The sequence below is a fragment of the Oryctolagus cuniculus genome, chromosome 4, assembly GCF_964237555.1.
Source record: "Oryctolagus cuniculus chromosome 4, mOryCun1.1, whole genome shotgun sequence".
Taxonomy (NCBI): Eukaryota; Metazoa; Chordata; class Mammalia; order Lagomorpha; family Leporidae; genus Oryctolagus; species Oryctolagus cuniculus.
This window is the reverse complement of record NC_091435.1, coordinates 70,725,670-70,745,552: the sequence shown is the minus strand read 5'-3', so window position 1 is coordinate 70,745,552 and position 19,883 is coordinate 70,725,670. Positions and strand designations below refer to the sequence as shown.

At 39.0% G+C, this 19,883-nt stretch overlaps 1 protein-coding gene across 36 annotated transcripts in view; it reads left to right on the top strand.

The window, feature by feature from the left end:
* The window catches only part of ZBTB20 (zinc finger and BTB domain containing 20), an 877,267-nt gene that overhangs the window by 495,118 nt on the left and 362,266 nt on the right, over positions 1–19,883 (top strand). For 26 of the 36 annotated variants that reach the window (XM_070072162.1, XM_070072145.1, XM_070072164.1 and 23 more), the window contains one exon: positions 7,547–7,595. The exons of the other annotated variants lie outside the window; for them this stretch is intronic. The gene's annotated coding sequence lies outside the window, so the exon portion shown is untranslated. The remainder of the gene's footprint in view (positions 1–7,546; positions 7,596–19,883) is intronic. 36 annotated transcript variants of the gene reach the window in all.

Genomic DNA, 19,883 nt, shown 5'->3' with positions numbered 1-19,883 from the left:
ACCCCCCTAAGAGTAAGGTTTATAATGGAAACAATGACACAATCTTAATTATAATGATTCTGGCAGCAATGTCCCTACTATCCTGAGACCTCTTTCTCATGTCTGAGTTTTCTTTTAAGCTCCTCAGACTTCATTTACTATGTAACTACAGTTTTGATGTGTAACTCTTTCTGACCATTTTTTGGCATTGAAAGAGTTTGGCCATTATCATTAAAGCCACATTAACCCACCAGGATTTTTCTGGATCTCCTCCTGTTGTGCCATAAGCAGTCTCAAATATTTGTTTCTGTGGAATAGAAATAAGAAAAAGAAAAAAGAAAGGTGGCTTGTTGTCACAGAAAATGCCTGGCCTGGAGATAAAGAGCCTTTGCTCTCTCTCTGGTGAACCACTGTGACACATGAGGTCCCAGTTTCCTTATTGATAATAGCAGAGATTTAGACAGTTGTAACTTTCTAGAGGGAAGCCAACAGGGATAGTTCCCCTCCACTGGCTGCAGTGTTGGCATCCCATATAGGCACCAGTTTGAGATCCAGTTGCTCCACTTCTGCTCTCTGCTATGGCCTGGGAAAGCAGTAGAAGATGGCCCAAGTTCTTGGGCCCTGCATCCATGTAGGAGACCTGGAAGAAACTCCTGGCTCCTGGCTCCTGGCTCTGGAATGGCCCAGCTCTGGCCATTGTGGCCATCTTGGGAGTGAACCAGCAGATGGAAGATTTCTCTCTCTGCCTCTGCCTCTCTATAACTCTGCCTTTCAAATAAATAAATAAAACTTTTCAAAAAAGTTGGTAAACACATGAAAAGTGAGAAAAAAAGGAAATATTCAAGCTCAGGAAAGAGCTAGACCCAGACAAGAGGATAAAAAATGAAAAATAAAATCCGTTAAGAAGAGGGGGAAGAAGAGAAGCAATGATTTAAATAATAGACTTGTGCTTAAGATTAAAAAATAAAGTGTAAGATGGCTTTGAGGTGAACATTTTATATAAGGTAAGGATTCCTTGTCTTATAAAATAATCTTTTGAAACTTTTCCCTATGGCATTTAAAATAAGATTCAATTTATATACTTTGATTTAGTCTATGCTCTGGAAAAATGAACTGTGAGCTTTAGATACTAGTTGCAGCCCTGTCTCAAAATACATACTCCTGAGAAAATTAATTCTGAGCCTCAGAATCTTCATATAAAAATGAGGGGGAAAAGTAAATTCTCATAGGATTTTAAGCATCCATGAAATAAGAAAGCACATGAGATGAGCTTGTTGACATACTTACAGGATGCTGATTGAAGGAAGTTGCTGGATTTGAATACATAAATGGTGGCCAAAATTTAGAAAAAAAAAATCATTTTGAAGGTTTTGATTGAAATGTATATGTTTAGTATGGAAGAGTTAACAAGATGGTTGCCCCACTTTTGCAAAACCATTATGGCTACTATTGCCAAACATGATTTTAGTTCAGTCTTCAGCTAGAATTATTGAGAAATTATATTTGTAATTCTTTCTTTAAAGGTCTCATTCTCCAATTAACTGAAAAGATGGCATTTCTGACTTTCTAATCCAGAATTTATTTTTCCTCATAAAACTCCTGTTTAACCAAGAAAATGGAAATCAGTACATTCTTGGTTGCCCTTCTATTAATTTAAATTTGCATAACATAATCAAAACTCCACCTGCCTTGCCCTTCCAAAAATAGCCATATTCTCTCCCATTACTAAATGGCTACATTCCTCTCAGTATTTTTTAAAAGGTGAATTATGTTGATATCCCATGACTTTTTTTAGAATGTGTTCATGGAAATGAAAATGGACTTTTCTGTGCCTGAGACTGAAATGAAAAAATTATCCAGAAAGGCTGGTGGAAATGAACATGAAACTTTGCTGATGTTATCAGTATTATAATTTTTGTTAAGCTTTCTTCTAATAAAGCGAAACTGAAGTCAGCTGACCCCCAAATAACTGCCTGATATTTCCTTTACATAGTTATTTTGTTTGCAGATGAATGATAGAGCAGTACAGCATAATATTTCCTATATAACATTGGCATTTGTCCTTTTGGGACTTTTCTAGTATATTTTCCCAACAGAAAGTATCTCACCTAATCACTTTGCAGTTTCAACTAGTATTTTCTGAGCTTAGAGACTATGGGAAGCACCATGTTAGGTGCTAGGTGAAGACCTGTGTACATACTGCCAGTGTTGTGGTGTACAAGGTAAAGCCACAGCTTGTAAAACCACCGCCTACAATGCTGGCATTACATATGGACGCTGACTCAAGTCCTGGCTGCTCCACTTCCAATCCAGCTCCCTACTAATGTGCCTGGGAAAGCAAAGCAAGATGTCCCAAGTGCTTGACCCCTGCATCTACATGGGAGACCTTTGATAAATGAATGGAGTAGGTATCCGTTTAACATTTTCCATGCTAAGATGGGTGGAAAGAAAAGAGTTTAGATTTACTAGAAATGAAACCCAAACTCTTGTTCTTCCCTTTGGATAACCTGTGACTTGTCCCAGTCATCATTTACAAGCACTCATGAAAGTTACATTGCCTAGCTCTCTAGCTGCTGAACAGAGAACTCCTGTCTGTCTGTCTCACATTGCTGGTAATTCTCAGCCATAGAAGGGCACTTAGGTACAGGAAGGTCCAGTAGTTAGAGGCAGAATCAACTGTAGTTGATGTCCTAACCTTTAGGAATTCATTGTGCAGCAGTGGAAGCCCTGAGCAACGTTGAAGCTCTGGGAATGGCTGTAGTCATTCTGATCAAAAGTTAAAGGTTCTTCATAGACATCATATATGACGTTACTTCTACAAATATTGTTCATTGGTTTAGGATCTTTACTCTTGTGACACATTTCTCTTTTATTACCCTATTGTGGGCTGTTCTGTTCAGCCAAATAATTTGTGGCATATCTTCTTCCAAAGCAAAATAATAAGCTATTCAAAGATGTCTGAATGTGTTCTTTATATATTTTTTAAGAAGATGGGTAAAATAGAACCTATTTCTCTTTGCTCTGATATCATCCCCTGTATACCTTTCAAATGGGATATATGTCTAGGCTAAACTACTTGGCCCATAGCATTGGCTATTACAAATAAAGGCACACAAGTGGGTAGGAAGGGTAAATAGATGCATATGGAGAAGTCTGACAGTTGAATGGAGTTACTTTGAGGTAGTTTCACACACTAGTACTTTCAGACATTCACCTGCCAGTAATCCTCATTAGAAATAGGACTGGGATCTCGAGGCCTGTAACCCAAGTCCAGGTTTCTGAAATCTAAACAGTACCTCAAAGTCAGAACTAAAGGAAATAAATATGAACCTATTTCAGATATTGGAATCGTTTCTCTAAATAAACTCTTGCTCCTTTCATTCCTCGGATTTTTTTTTTAATTTTTTCTTCTCCCTGTTCCATTTGTTCTCTCTTTACTCCTCCCCCTTCTGCTCCTTTCTTTTTAGTGTTCTGAATTCATTAGATGGCATAGTGTAAATCAATAGTAAACGCTAACCGCCTACTCTGTACTCAGTTACGCAACATCGCAGAACCGGTACACAGAGACAAAAAGGGAAAAAGCACACACAGCCTTTACATTCAAAAGCTCTTGCATAATTTTACTTTTCCACAGCCAAAAAGAAAAAAAAAGGAAATAACAGATGGGGAAACTTACAGTTTTTTTTTCCCTTTTCTCAGACTGTTTAGAAGACAGTTAGTTAACATCTATGGCCATTTCTAGTTGCCCTAGGCTGCAGCAAAATATCCCATAATTGCTAGTGTCCTAACTGGCTTTTAAACAGGCCTTTGTGACCTTCTATGATGTGATGAATTTTCCAAGTAATATAAGACTAAAATTATTCTGAGGTGTTTTTACTGAGTTTCCACCTATTTTATGAAAAATCACCAACATTTAAACTAAGAAATGGATTTTAAAATAGAGGGTAAGCAAGGGGTGTGTGTGTGTGTGTGTGTGTGTGTGTGTTTCCAACTGAAATGTATCCTGATGTAATATCTATGTAAAAACCCAGTTATATAAACCTGCATTTCTCTTGCTTTTTCACTTTGGAGGCGGTATAAAGTGCTCATGTGTGGGTTTTTTTTTTTTTTTTCTGTGACAAAGTACATGCCAACCCGAAAGACTTAATGAAAAAGAAAACATCTAGATGCTACAACAGAAGCAGTTAACGCAAACTTCTTGTAGAATTCATCCCCTAAATGACAGTTGTGTTTAAGAACCTGCAGTTTCTGGAATTCTCATTTAGAACTTTGCGTCGCACGATTCTCTGGCACACCTTTGGATTCATTGTGCTTCCTATCTGTAAGTCTGAGATGTATAATAAAAGTCTCTCTCTCTCTCTCTCTCTCTCTCTCTCTCTTTCTCTGTAGCTCTTCACTTTCTTCCCACCCCTCACCCTCACTTTTTCACTGGAGTGACTCCTCTCCCAGCTTAAATGGGAACACAGTGAGACTTGTGTGAGATTTATCAGTCTTTCTTCTCTGTACCAATATTTTGTTTCACCTAACTGACTGATGTCCTCACTTAACTGACTGATGTCCTCAGGGAACCAGGCGTTTGTCTGATAAGGGAGGTTGAAGAGACTTCTGGCTTTGTCTGCTCTTACTGTTTTAATGTCTGCCTATCAAATGGTTATGAAGTGGACATATGAGAGAGACCACAGCACTAGGCACTGTTTGGTGTCTGTTGGGTACAGGTTCAGGTGTGCAAAGGGTGTGGTGGAGGTCATTCTGATTGTCTTTAATGCAATCAGAAAAGTGAGAGGAGGGTGGGAGAGGTTCATGGCATCGTTAACGCATGAGTAGGAACTACTGAGGCCCTCAGCTCTTTGGGATCAGCATCATTCTTTGAGGTCATCCTTTCCTTCTGGATGTTAAAACCATAAGTAATCGATTCATTTGACTTCCCTGAAGGCAGGAGGTGAGTTTTTCCTTTAAATTTTTTTTAAAAAGATTCAGGCTATTTCATAATTTGTTTAACTTTGTCTTATGTGTTAGCTATTGCAATTTAGAGTTCCTTTGTATGGAAAAATCTGTTGTGCAAAGATAAAAATCAAAGCCAGGAGAGTTTTGTCTGGTTTTTCAAGTTTTGTATCCTGAATGTGTGCCTCTCTGTTAGAACTGAGTGATCAAATCCTTGGGATTAGCATGTCTCTGCATTTATGATGATATGGGGACATGCTTTGTTGTCAAAATAAATAATGATTTAACTAGTATATATATTTTAAGTATATTATAACTATATTTCCTTTCAGTTTTTTTCTTTATTTGTTTATGAAGAAATAATGAAAATTAGCCAGGATACTCTAGTCTTTAAGCAGGAAATCATAATCAAGTAGCCCTCCATGTGTATTATAGCTGAGTCTGGGTTCCAATATACAATTTGGTATATAAGTACCTTACAGTCCACACACACACACACCTTTGCACCATGTAAGGCACATTTTTTATGATGTAATTTTAATACAATTAATGATCTGTGACCAAGCTCTTAGTATTGAAGGGCAGCCAGTATACAGGAAGTTGTTTTCAGTATCCTGATTTTCAAATAGGTGCCTGGATTTAAACAAACAAAACTTTAGCACTCCAAAGAGGAAGGAGACTAGCATTTCCCTGGGTGTCACAAATAGTTGGAGACATCTGGTTATAAAAGCAGCAGAGGGAAATGTCTGAACTTTTTTCCAGCCTCCTTTTGTCAGAATAGCTTCAATTTTCGTTCTGGTGGGTTTTCACGCTCTCTGAACCATGCTAGGACAGAACTGACCTTTCAAAGTCCGGTTGTGCCAACCTAGTCTGCTCAGCTCTCATTTTCTGTTGTAACCGTGGCCCTGGGAACATATAGCCCACTTTGAGTTTTTCTTTTGCAACATGGATCGCTGTGAGGCCTCAACTTTCTATTCCCAGGGCATGCAGGCAGCTTGTGAGTTTTAAGCCTTTCCTGATTTTTCATAAGTCCTTTACAAGTTTTTCAAACTAGCTCCTCTTCTCGTTGCTATTGGCAGTGGTGATAAATATTTTTTAATGTTGCAACAAGAACTTCAGTCACTGCCTTGCCTTCTCAAGCAGAAGCACTGCAGTGGTGCCTGGCACATAGCAGCAGTTTCATAAATAGGGAACAGTGAGCCACACAGGTCATAAAGGGGTAAAAAGAAATCCGACACAGAGGTTGCCTGGCTTTAGCAGCAAACGGTTCCCCGGTTTGATGAGAAAGCCCTGGTTCTCCTATGTCTGTCTTTATAAAAGTAGCACATTTCAGAAGACAATATCGTTTTTCTCCCAGGAGGGCCCTTCCAGTGGTCAGTGCTGCATAGGCCATTGGCTCATTTCAGAAACACAAGTTTGGGCAAGATACTTTGGTGATCCTCATTAAGTTTCATATGCAAATGTGTTAAGTACTTTTGATTCTAGCTCTCACATACTCTCTTGCACTCTGCCTCAGGGTCCTTTGAATCTTCCCTTTTGTCCAGACAGTTATTTTTGGGCTTCTTTTATTTATGTGAGTCCTAGGACGGTAACTATAGAAAACATTTATAGAGAGTGATCCTTTTATGTAGTGCTTCGTTACTTTTAGCTACATGAACTCCTGATCATTCTAAATCTGTTTTGGTTTCAGTTAATCATGCTGATCATTTTCAAGGCTTTCATTGTGGCGATCCTATTGGAGATGCCAAGTGAGGGTGGGGGTAAGGGCACAAGTGGTGATCTCTGGGAAAACCACCTGTGGCTTCAAAATTTGAAAGGCATGGAAAAGAAAAGCTTGTAGAATTATTGATAGAATGCCGCTTGTGAGGCAAACGATTTTTAAAATGCAGATTATATAATAATATTGGGGACATTTTTTTGCTCTGCAGTAGAAGCTTTTTAAATGTTAATTTGGGGGTTGTTTTGTTGCTCTGTGACTTCATATAAAAGGCTTTGGTTTTAAAAGGCTTCAGTTCACTCATTCCGTTTGTCTTACTGGACTTGGAACATAACACTATACATTTATTTATACTCAGAAAGGAGGGTAAGGCCAGTAACTCACTACTCATGAAACCATGGGTAAATAATCCATAGCTTGTTCTCCCACCACTGCCACAATATTTATATGCAAAACACAAGTAACAAACAACCAAAAACAAGGAGAAGCCAGTTTGTTTTTATTTACCAAATGTTTAATCAAAAGTGCAGTAAAGTTCAAATGGAGCTGCAAATCCTGGTGGTTCACAATGGTTTGATTTATTTTTTTAAACAGACCATGGATAATTAGCCATAAAACATAACTTTCTCAACACAAGTTACAGTGAATTGCAGAAATGGGCAGCAAGTCATTCATAACTGGTTGCAACTCGTTAGAGCCCTTCAAGTGAAAGACGCAGCAGCTACAAAAGCCACTTTCTCAGTGCACAATTGTATGTTCATTTCCAAAAGGAAGCATCTTTTTCTTTTTACATAGAATCACTAAATCAGTGTCCCAAGTTATGAACAAATGCATTGTTTTCTGATCACCATGTTTGCCTACATTTATTAAAATAAATACTTAGCATTTATGGTACTCTTTTCATTTCAGAATAGTTCACCGTCACTAACTGGATGTTCTTCACAACCATTGCTGTCTGGTGAGTAACTTTCATTATCTCTAAATGGCAATCCAAAGTACACTGAGGTGCAAAGTAGTCAAATACCTTAGACTGAAGGGCTGTGGTGAGTTCACCACCTCAAGGGCTAAATTTGAATAGTACTTATCTTGACATTGGTAACGTGTAGATCTTTTATGCCCTATTAGCTCATTTGAAACACTGTCATTTTGAAGGATAAGAAATATGTTATTTCAAATTTCAACAAACATTTTAGAATGGCTTTTCTACATGGGTGGAAGCACTCAAAGGACCCTGTGGAAGTCTCCCCAGAAATGTATGTATTTCCAAGGCAGACCCCTGAGTGAACAGAAAGGGCAAGAAGATTGAATTTGGGTACTGATGTTTCCAGGGTGGAACACTGGATGTTTTGGCATTGAGCAAACACATACAAAACCCTTAGAACACATTTTGTGATACTTTGAGCTGCCTTTTGGTATCCCATGATATTCTGGAAGTTTGAAATGCATTTGCTTCCTTTGGATCAATCTTAAAATCAAACGTGATTGCTTCTGCAGGCACCTGTACTCAGAAGGGGGAAAAATGCCCTGTAGGGACATCAATAAGGCTACCCCTCTTCACCAGCTAAGTCAGAAGACCAAGACCAGGCCTGCAAGTGAACATGGGTCTGAAGTCTTGTCTTTGTGTCTTTTTGTGAGAATTTGGAATTTTTCCAAGAATTTGATATTGTGACTTTCTGGCATTCTTGATATTTCAGTGGCTAGGAAGAAAGTGCAGGTCAGGACTGAGAGTATATTGATAGAGCAGCATCAAGTCACACAGAGCCTTAAAAAGCTGAATTTGCTGGAACTTAGCCTGCATTGAAATACACTGGAGAGAAAGGAGGTGGGAAGGGGTAACTTGCCTGGTATCTACGTATGTTCTGCCTGGCTTGTTTAGACATAAAATTGCATTTGTCCAAACCTTTCAGAGTTATGCTGTTGATTTCACTTAATGTGGAAGTGTACAAAATGAGAACCACCATCTCTTGGAGTAATAAAGATAGTTTTCTAACAGGGACTTTCCATATCTATTGTACATAATCCGTAGCTGTCACTATGTTGTAGTTTCTAATTTTGTGGCATGTCTTTCTCTGTCTCTCTGAGCATTTCCATCTCTGGTGAAGGTCCCACATCCTTAAGATGTGACTTTCTAGCACATCCCTCCCCAGTCCCGCTCACACTTCCAGGCTTTACTTGTTGTGCTGCCCCAAAAGAAACTCCCATCAGTGTGAACCTCAGGAGTTCTAGGGACAGATTTATTTGGTAACTTTAATTTGTGGCTCCCTTTGCATACATAACAAAATGATCTCCTAACAAAAGTGTCTGAATTTCACACTCTTGCTCACTTGCAACGAAGCCAGTCCCTCCCCAGTTTCTGTCCAACACACAGAAAGCTCTTTATGACTCTATGATTAGATAAAATCTGTATTGATGTTCCTTTTCCTGTTGGGTATGTTTCACTTCTAGGTATGACAATTTGAACCATTAGGGACTATGTTGTGTGTTTGCAGTAGATGAAAAGCTCCTTGGGAAAGGAATCTTTCCCACTAATGAATAAATATTTATTTTCATTTTAAAATGATACATGCTCATTAAAAATAATTTGGAAAACTACATAGGAGTAAAATGAAGAAAAATTAAAGTAATTATTTCTATAATTTAAATCCAATCATTAATAACCATTTGATATATTTCCTTACTCTCATTTTCCCCTGAGGATATAGTTTTTAAGCTTGTTGTAATCATACTTTCTATATTATTTTTTATCCTACTTTCAAAATTTAACCTAACAGTTTTATGTGTCATTACCTAGTCCTCATAAACATTTAAATAAATATATACAGTACCTGAAGTGACCTAAATGTCCAACAGGAACATTGTTAGTACCTTTTTATGTTTCCACAATACCTTGCTAGGTGAACAGTCAAAATATAGTCAATAAATCAGTGAAAGTTCAAATAAGTATATATTTCAAAAATGAGGAGCAGGCATTGTGGTGCAATGGGTTAAGGCACTATTTGGTATTCCCATATCCTATATCCAAGTGCTAGTGTGAGTTACTCTGCTTCCAGTCCATCTTCCTGCTAATGCACATGAGTGGGTGGCAGATGGCAACCCAAGTCCTTGGTTGCTTACCACTCACATGAAAGGTGCTGATTGAGTTCTAGGCTCCTGGCTTTGGACTGACCCAGCCCAAGCTGTTATCAGCAAATGGAAGACTGGTGTCTCTCTTTGTCTCTCCTCTCTCTATACTTTGCTGTTATATCTCAAATACCATAGTATTTAATTAACAATATTTCAGGCCCATCAAGACCTTTTTACATGTTAAAGTTAAAAGCCTTCAGAGAAATAATTCTAATCATTGTATATTATATTTTCTAATACATAACTATTGATTATAAAAATCTCAACACTGTGTTTCATAATAGTCTCAGGTACATCTGTAAGCCACAGGGAAATTTGAGTACATAGACACTTCATAGATTTAGCTAGGTTTCTTGGAGGAACTGTTTTTCTTTAGCCTTTTTTAAATACTTGATTCAAATTTCAGATAATAATTTGCATACCAGACCTATGCAGAATTAATTATACTCATTATTGGACATATTCAGTACAATTCTTTATCTGGGGTGAGAGGAAAATGTAGTCTTCTGACCACTTAGAACTCCAGACTAGCTGTTGCCAACCATACTAGCTAAATGTGGAAAACTGACTTAAACCAAATGTAAGACTAGGTTAGAATCTACTCCTGTGGAATAGTGGTCTTTCTACTTTCTACTTATTGAATTCTTTATTTAGTGGAGGATTAAGCATGTGATTATAAAGTAAATTGAAAGTATGTTACTGCAAAAATTAAAAGAAAAAAAGGAGGAGGAGGGTGGGAAGTATCATTATGTGCTTAAAATTGTATATATGAAATATATGAAATCTGTTCTCTTTGTATAATTTTTATAAAAGAGAAACTATAGTTTTTAAGCCTTATTGACAGAAATGGCAAGCATGTGATGAATATGTGAGACACTTAAAAGTCAGAAAAGGGAGGAATTATATAGTAATAGTCTGAGTCATAGTAAAAAACAACAGACTTGGGAGGGGGAGAGAGAGTACATTGCAGAACAAAGGGTGCTTCCTATGTGCCTGTAAGTTTTGCTCTAGTTTATTCTAAGAACATGTTAGTGATCACTGTATGACCAAGCTTTCCATGGCTAGGCCAGATCCTTCACTCACAGAGCTCCACAGAGAGGAATGCTCTATGAAAATAAGGATCTCCACAGAGAATCTGTATTTAAGGCTTCGTTGTGTTTCGCTGTCTTTGAATTGTAGGTCAGTGACTGTTCCATAGCCATGTGTTGCCCAACAGGTGTAGTGCACTCATCAGAAATTCAGGATGTGAGTAACTAAGTAACATACTGCATCAGTGTAAACTAAATTTATGTGTTACTCAAGTCTATTTAATCTTAGGAGCACATTTTCCATTGGCCTCGAAAGTGAGTAGCTAGAATATTGATGTGTCTAACCCTTGGGGAAGGAAAAAAGAGCTTCTCTACCACACTAAATCTCTAAAAAAATATGATGGTTTACAGTATGGACACATACAAAATATTTTCAGCCAAAGCTGGTACAGAAAAGCACATGGAAAAAAAAAGAAAGAAAGAACATGAGCAATAAACTATTCCAAGCAAATAGAGAGCATCTGTAAAATTTGCCAGACTGGATGGTATAAACCATCTCTTTCTTTCTTTCTTTCTTTTTTTTTTTACCCTCAATCTTCTGACCATTTCTGTTTCTCCTTTACCCTGCCCTGGCATCACCATCATTAAAATGTCAGCAAAAGGTCAGAATGTATCTGATGGCGTGACATTCAGGCAGATATCACAAGGAAAGATAGATACAAACTAGCCATTTTACTATTTTAAAGCTGTAAGGATGATTTACCCATAATACTCATATTTAAAAACAACTAATGTTTTCATCATTATTTTAAGATCGATAATAACAGCACAACAGCTAATATAAAAGCTTAAAAGTCTCTTTCAATTCTTCCGGCGTCCTTTTCTTACATGTAGTGTTGGATTATGTGCCTTGGGTCATGTAAATCTAGAATATAAACTGCCTTTTAAAGAGAGTAAGTTTACCCAGGGTTCTTCCTACTTTAATTATTATATACTACACCCAAGTGAACCATCAGTGCCTCATCATGATAATAGCTATAGTAATTAGAATTATTATTAATGACAGTGTTTTGTGTGCGCATGTATACCCATTTCCTTATGTTTGGCCTCTTTGGGGCCCAGGGTTTTTTTCAGTTATGTTAACTCTTGTGACCTTGTGTATCCTCAAACTATCAAACATTTCTTAGACTGGCGTGGTACTCCACTCCTGTTACCTCCTTCCCCCTAGCAATGATCATAATCAAAGTTGGATGATTCTGCTTAAATAGTGCAGGAAATCCTTTGCAAATTTCCCTGCGAAGTCAAGATCTTTATTTTAAACCTGATGATGCTGATAGAAAGTCAACAAAAAAAGCACAATGGTTTGTTCAGCTCATCAGAGGCTGGTTTCAGGGCATATTGATGCACGGTATTAGGTATGTAACACAGCATCATGCAAAATTACCCAAAAGCCGGGAATGGTGGCATGGGAATGGTTCTGCTTCACGTGGAGGAGCAAGGGAAGGGTAAAAACTCCACTCAAGGCAAAGATATCCAAGGAGGTGGGATTCTGTAGGCAGCTCAGTTCTTTCAGATTGGGAATGCTGGGGTTTTTCCTCCTTAACCAGCAATTACTCCCCACTTAATTTGAATCTGTGATAGAAAGAACATGATCTGGAAATGCTCTTCTCTTTGGAGAATACTTCACTAGGAAACCATGCAGGGTCCAGAGAGAACTAGTTCTGTAGATGCTGCCATCCTCCGTGAAAATGTTTCTGGGGGTGCTGTTGATGTATACATTTTGGCCAAAAGCAATTTGTTTTCTGAGTATTTGATGACTGCTCTGTGAATCAACATGATGTTATTTGTTATGTGGAGGTCAGGAAGCTCTAAATACTAGTTTGAAGACTTTTATAATTAATTATTTAAAGACATTTTAGCTCTTACCTATTTCTCTTTCTTTGTTCACAAACAACTTGATTGGTTAATCATGTCCTTGTTTATTTTTATTGTCATTGCTGTACACATTGCACATAAGAGAGGAAAGACTGTTTATAAAAGATAATTACAATGGCAAAATTGCACTTTCTCGAACTTCTCATTTTCTCATGGTTGATTACATCAAGACCTGTGCTCTAGGATGTGTGTTTCAGTTTTACTAGGAAAGCGATGAAGGGGGCACAATCAATCTGGTTCTATAAAGTGATGTCAAACATAACTTGACACAATTGCAGATATGAATCATCCATTCAAATTTTGTTCTTCCACTCTGGGAAGACTTTGATCTTTTTAAGTCATCCCTTAATAATAAGGATTCAGAGCAAGAAAGAAATAGAAGCTACTTTTGAGACCCTTACAGGTTCAAGCTTTCACAAGAACCTAATGGGCCTCTTGGAAACTTAAGAGCCTAAGTTACTTCAGGGATGGTATAACCATCCCTTGGTAGAACCAGAACCCACGATTTTCTCTAGATCAAATAAAAACCCTGATGCTAAGTAGGTCTTTAAAATTGCCTCCAGGTCATTCTTTCAACAGACTTTTATAGATCTGTTATTATTTCAACAAACTTTGTGACAGGTAAATGTAAGCCCCTTTCTTTTTGTTTCCTTCCAATTCCTCTTATTTTCTTATGTAGCTTGTTGTTTGCATTTAAGCAAAAATAAATCTCCCCATGGATTGCGAAGGGCCCTGTGCATATCGCTATGTAGCCAAAGATTCAGTCCCTTGCAGGAACTCTGGTTGTCAACGGGTGATCTTGCCTTTGTCTTTTCTCATAGTTCTGCCTGTGGCGCCTGTCACTAGCAGTCAAATAAGGACAATTTTACCATTCTCTCCTGCTGCTCTATTTTTTTTTAGTGCCGGTACATGAATTTGTTATTCTTTATAATTCCCTTTGAAGTTGGAAATCCAAGGGGAATCTAAAACCAACCAGATGTTTCTGCTGCTGGAGAGGGAAGAGAGTAGGATTAAGTTTAACAAAAACTTAGTCTCTAGAAAAAACTCATTTCAGCTGGAAATCATCTTCAAATGCATTCATTTGCTGCATACTCCTATCTTATTAGTTCATTCCCATTAACTATTTCTTTGTAGACTATATCACCTATGGATTTACTGTGTGGAGAATTCACAAATTTTGTGAACACAGATGCACATGTTGTGGTTTGTTCAGAACTATCTACGTGATGGAGTTTTAGTTGTATTATATTGCAAATCCCACTCACATACTTTATGGTGTGGTCTTTCTGTTGTTGTGGTTGTCCTGGTTGTTGATGTTGCTGAAAAACACTATCTTGTCACACTGGGTTCAAAGGCCATTTCTGCAATCTGTTCTAAAGAGGATGAAGCCTATGCAGCCTGTGTAGGGAGGGAGGGCAAGGAGATCTGCCCAAATGTTTGGCTGTTAAGGAGAACTGCATTCCCATTGAAGACTTGCAGATCAAAACAAGAATAAGGGTGAAGAAGGCATTGGGGTTGGAGGGGGTGGAAGCTAGGTCCTGTGATCTTTCAGGGACTCAGATGATGTGGCAGAGAGTGAATAAACAGGTGGGAAAATAAAACAATGAAGGAGAAAGTTAGGTCTATTAAACCACATTCACAGCGGGTGCCCAAGGCTTCAGGCCTCCCTAAAAGGGATTACAAATAAAATAAAATAGGTCTTAAAAACCAATCAGAATGTTGCAGTGGCTTGCCTAATGCTTCACAAAAGCATTGGATCATGGAGCTGGATGTCTTATTTGTTCATTTCCTGCACAGCATCTCTCACACTATCCTCTTACAGGGTGAGGATGGTAAACTGCGAATAACTGCTTTCCACCCCTTACCTTGCTCAGAGGATTAAACGTTTGGAAACATTTCCCACACCTCACAAGAGATGAATACTCACCACTCAGAGTTTCTATTACTCCTTCCTGTCTTATTTTTAAATAGAAAGTCTGAGTCCTCAGTAATTATATTAAGCTTCTTAAGCCACACGTATCAATTGCATGTACCATTTTAAGCATTTTTTCAGCCGTTCGAAAGAGAGTGTCGACAAAAAGACAGAGAGAAATCACTTAGCAGCTGATTCACTTATTTTAAGCAGCTTTCCCCATTTTAAAATATAAAAAATTCAGGTCCTGGAACATTGGGTGATTTGAATGTTCTAAGGATTTGAAGAAAGATTTTTTTAAAAAGTCATATGTTCTACATTCAGGGACCTGGATTTTCAATTTAGTCCTTAAAAACAACAGGCTGAAATAGTGAGTTTTCAACCTAAACAGTTTCTCTTCTTCCTTTTCATTTATTATTACTTTATTATTATTACTGTCCTTTATTGTCAAAGCAGATGGTATGAAAAGCATTTATGTTGGTCTCACTGCTGGCAGAGCTTAACCTAATAATCTAAGACTTGGAACTTGGTGTTTCAATGAAGGAAACACTGTTTGAGGTATTTTCCATTCAAACAAGCATCAAAAGTTTTTAATTAACACCATCAGAAATTAATGGGCTGAATGCAAGACAGGGTTCCCCGTAGCAGGCTACGGGGAACAAGACAGCAAATGGGATCCATTGTGTGTGTGTGTGTGTTTTATCGTGTATTTTTATTTACTTATTGAAGCAGAGTCCCAGCTGCACACTGCATGGCAGAGCCACAAGAGTGAGACCTGAGGAGGGCTACTTCACTCCAGCAGTTTCATTTTGCTCACTGATTATTGTCCTGAGTTCTTTGTGATTGTAATTGGTTAGAAAGTTTGAAATTAGCAAGTCCTTGTCAGCCCATGAAAGCTTTGAAATCACGAGGTTTGATACAGCTATCACGCCCGCTGAAGCCTAATGGCTTGTCCAGCTAAGAGCCTCCAGAGCCCTGAGCATTCTCAGTCCACAGGCCTTCGCCTATCACCATTCACCACCCTGTGGAGTTCCTCCTCACTGGACACTGGCTTTGTTTGGAGGCTCTTTCTTTTCCATCACTGAAGCCTATTGTAGGATGAACAGATTTTTTTTTTTTTTTTTTTTTTTTTTTTTTTTTTTTTGACAGGCAGAGTTAGGCAGTGAGAGAGAAAGACAGAGAGAAAGGTTTTCCTTTTCCGTTGGTTCACCCCCTAAATTGCTGCCATGGCCGGCACGCTGCGCCAATCCAAAGCCAGGAGCCAGGTGCAGGCCCTCCTGGTCTCCCATGTGGGTGCAGGCCCCAAGGACCTGGGCCATCCCCCACTGCCTTCCCGGGCCACAGCAGAGAGCTGGCCCGGAAGAGGGGCAACCGGGACAGAATCCGGCGCCCCGACCGGGACTAGAACCCAGTGTGCTGGCGCCGCAGGCAGAAGATTAGCCAAGAGAGCTGTGGCACCTTTTTTAAATTTATTTTTATTTTTATTTATTTTTTTTAGGATGAACAGATTTGGGAAAGGTGAATGGAGTAGGGGACACTGAGGAATGAGGTCAAAGGGGAAAAAGAGTAAAGTAGAGGATCAAGACATAGACGGGAAGGAAAAGAGAAAGAACATACAAGAAAAAGAAATCAAGATATAAGATGGAAAGGCTTTGTAAATATTGACTTTCAAATTTTTGTCAAGTTGAGTTTGGTTTCTCAGGATGGAGCTCACTGAAATAGCCTGAATCATCCCTGAGGCTCGTTATTTTTGCAGAACATTTTTTTAAAATTTATTTTTAAGGATTGCCCACTCATTTTGAAGGGAAGTCACAGATGATCACATAAGGAATTGTATCCTACCCATGCTGCCACCACATTTTTAGGGATTAAGAATAAAATCTTGCCTTTCATATGTTATGGTAGAGGAATGAAGCATTTATCAGCTCTTCTCTTACAGTCATCATAGTATCTATTGTTTAACCTTCTGGCTGTAAGCCCCCAAACCAGAAGAATCCTGCAGAAAATTCCTGCCCTGTGTGGTGAGTTGCAAACTCACTCACCTTCATTCTTAGAGAAACCCAGGAGCTGCTTCGACAGAGGTAGCTGAAGAAGATACCATCAGCACTGGTGAAATGTTTATAGAAGCTAAAAGTCTTAATAATTTTCTACAAATCTGACTCAAGAATGTTGAAAGCCTTTAAACATAATACATCTAGGTGCAACCTTTAACCTTTCCTGATTTCTTCTCTAATAAGAACAAACAAACAAAAATTACAAACCAAACACAACCACACAAATCATATTGGAATGAATGCAGAATGTCAGGAAAATTTTCAGTAGGGCCACTCATAGCAAAATGATATACACCACCCCCCCCCCAAAAAAAAAAGCATCACCATTTTTTGAAAAACTCCCTAAAGTAGTTTCAATATTTCATTCCTGAATCATGGGAAGATATCAGATCACAGGTGATAATTAGTGAATGGATGTCACGATTTTAATAAGAAAGGCTGGAAGTCCAATCATAGAGAACCAGAGAAACCTATCAGCAAAACATCATGGTTCAATTGCTTAGCTGGTCAGTGTCAGGATTTACTGCCCCACCATTTGACTTTTTATAGGAGTCAGAGACTCAGTGTGGAGTTTAATTTAGCAAGGAAGATGTCAGTCTCAGACCATCCTTTAGGGGATGCTAGGTCAGACCGCACAGTACATTGTGCCCCCATAAGTCTTATAGGTTACTCTAGCACATACATCTGGCACTCCAGGCTGAGTCCCTCAGCTCACGTCTTATTTCAGCTATACCCCAAGCGAGTCTGTTGCCCAAGACTCCCAGCATCTGGTAGGTTTCATCACACTCTGACTCAACACCTCTCCCAGTGCTGTTAAGAGCTCGCCAGGTCTATAGCAGGTAGGAGAAAGAGAGCTGGCAGGAATGGGGCTAATGCCCTGGTAACAAAACTCAACCAGAAGAAGAATAGGGCTGGGGAAAAAGTGTTCCAGCCTGCATTCCTTTTGGAAGGATACTCTGGAGGCACGAACTAGTCCCAGAAATCCTGGAGGAACTGAGCTCCAGTTGCCACACTGGTGGCCTCATTGAAACATCTCTATTACGGCCTTTTCCTCCTTACTGACTCATTTTCCTTACTCATCCATTCCTGCCTTCTGAGATCACCTTCCAAATTACTACCTGTACCCGAGACCTTGTCTCAGACTGTTGTTTGAAGGGAACTTAAGATGAGTCAGGTCATCCGTTTTGTTTGCATCCGGCAGTTTGATAGAGAAGCACTTTCTTCTCTACTCTTTACCAGTTCAGTGAATTATTTTCCCTTCACAGTCTGCTCCCAAAGCTACATAGGAGCCCAATTGATCACCTCAATAAATTATAATGTGTGGAGAAAAAGACATTGCTTTATCCACCTGTGGTCTCCAGAATCGAGTAGTGCACTAGCACTTAGTTGGTGCTCATTTAATGCTTGCTGGAGGAGTAAGAGATTCATGTCTATATCTATGCCCTTTTTTTGCCAATAATAAGGAACACTGTTGTGTGTCTTTCAATCAAGTATGAAATGTGTACAACAAATGTGTTACTAATAGTAATTAATTTTGAAAAATGTATGCATGAATTACTCATTTAAAAATTAAACTAAGGTAAACACAAAACTTTTCCTGTTACAAAGTTACACTTATACACTTATGTTTTCTAATATACTTTGTTAATTGGGAGAAAAAGAGCAATGTTTTAGGTCACACTCCAGAAACTGCAAATAACTGAGTAGATTCATGGGAATTTTTTAGAATCTAAATATTTTCCCTCTGCATCAAAATGGGGACTAAATGAGAATTTCAGAGACATATTTGAGAATGGTGGCAATATTTGCCACCATTGAAAGTATCTGTCAAATTCAACAGTCTCTTGAGTGACTCTTGTCTGGGGATATTTGTTGATGTGGTTGTGTGATGAGACATAGTGAATTGTTGATTTCTATCTTCCCCCAACAATGGAAGACCCATGCTATCCATAATCATCACCAGGAAAGCATATACTTTCCATGAGACAGAATAGTGAGGCTCCAGAATACAAATCATAATAAGATAAAAAGTTCAAAACTCTCTTCCTAAATCTCAATGTCCAACACATGGCTATGTGAGGGTTGTTTCCAGGGTGTTGTGACCAAGTCCCTTTAATAATGTCCTATCAATGAGGAAGCCATTGATCAATGCAGGTCACTTCACCAAGCCCAAGCCAAGAGTCTGACATATAGATGCCATGCCTACCACCTGCCATGTTAACACACACCTTACTTATCTGGAAAGTAATCTTATTTGGAAAAGCATATGTATGTATAGTTCTGTTATAGAAAAGGAGTGAAGAATCAGAGACAAATAACTTTATAAACAACTTAAGAAGTCTAATGAGGTGGAAGCTGATTGTACATTTGCAATTGCAGTCTCTCTAACCATCTCTAGAAACCTTCATAGTTTACCTTTGAATCCCTCAGTAATGGCAGCCACCAAAAAGAAAAGCAAGGTCACAGGGCCAAAATCGTGGCATAGCAGGTAAAGCCATCATCTGTGACACTGGCATTCCATACGGGGGGCCAGTTCATGTCTCAGCTGCTCAACTTCTGATCCCGCTCCCTGTGGATGTGCCTGCTAAAAGCAGCAGAAGATGGCCCAAGTGCCTGGGCTCCTGCCACCTGTGTGGAAGACCTACATGAAGCTCCTGGCACCTGGGTTTGGCCTGGCCCAGCCTGGCCACTGCAGCCTTCTAGAGAGTGAACAAGTAGATGGAAGATTTCTCTCTCTCTCTCTCCCCCTCCCCTTCTCTCCCTCCCTCTATCTGTCCCTTCCTCTCTCTCTGACACTGTCTTTCAAATAAATTAAAAAAAATATTTTTTTTTAAAAGTAAAATAAAGGTGAGAGAAACCACAAGATTAGAAATGAAGAGCCCTGGATACTATCCAAGCTCCATCACTAAATAAGAGTAAAATTTCACACAATCCTGTTGATGTTTTCCCCTCAGTATTGTCATCTCTGAAATAGGAATGTTATCTTAGGCCGGTACCACGGCTCACTAGGCTAATCCTCCGCCTTGTGGTGCCGGCACACCTGGTTCTAGTCCCGGTTGGGGCGCCGGATTCTGTCCCGGTTGCGCCTCTTCCAGGCCAGCTCTCTGCTGTGGCCAGGGAGTGCAGTGGAGGATGGCCCAAGTGCTTGGGTCCTGCACCCCATGGGAGACCAGGATAAGCACCTGGCTCCTGCC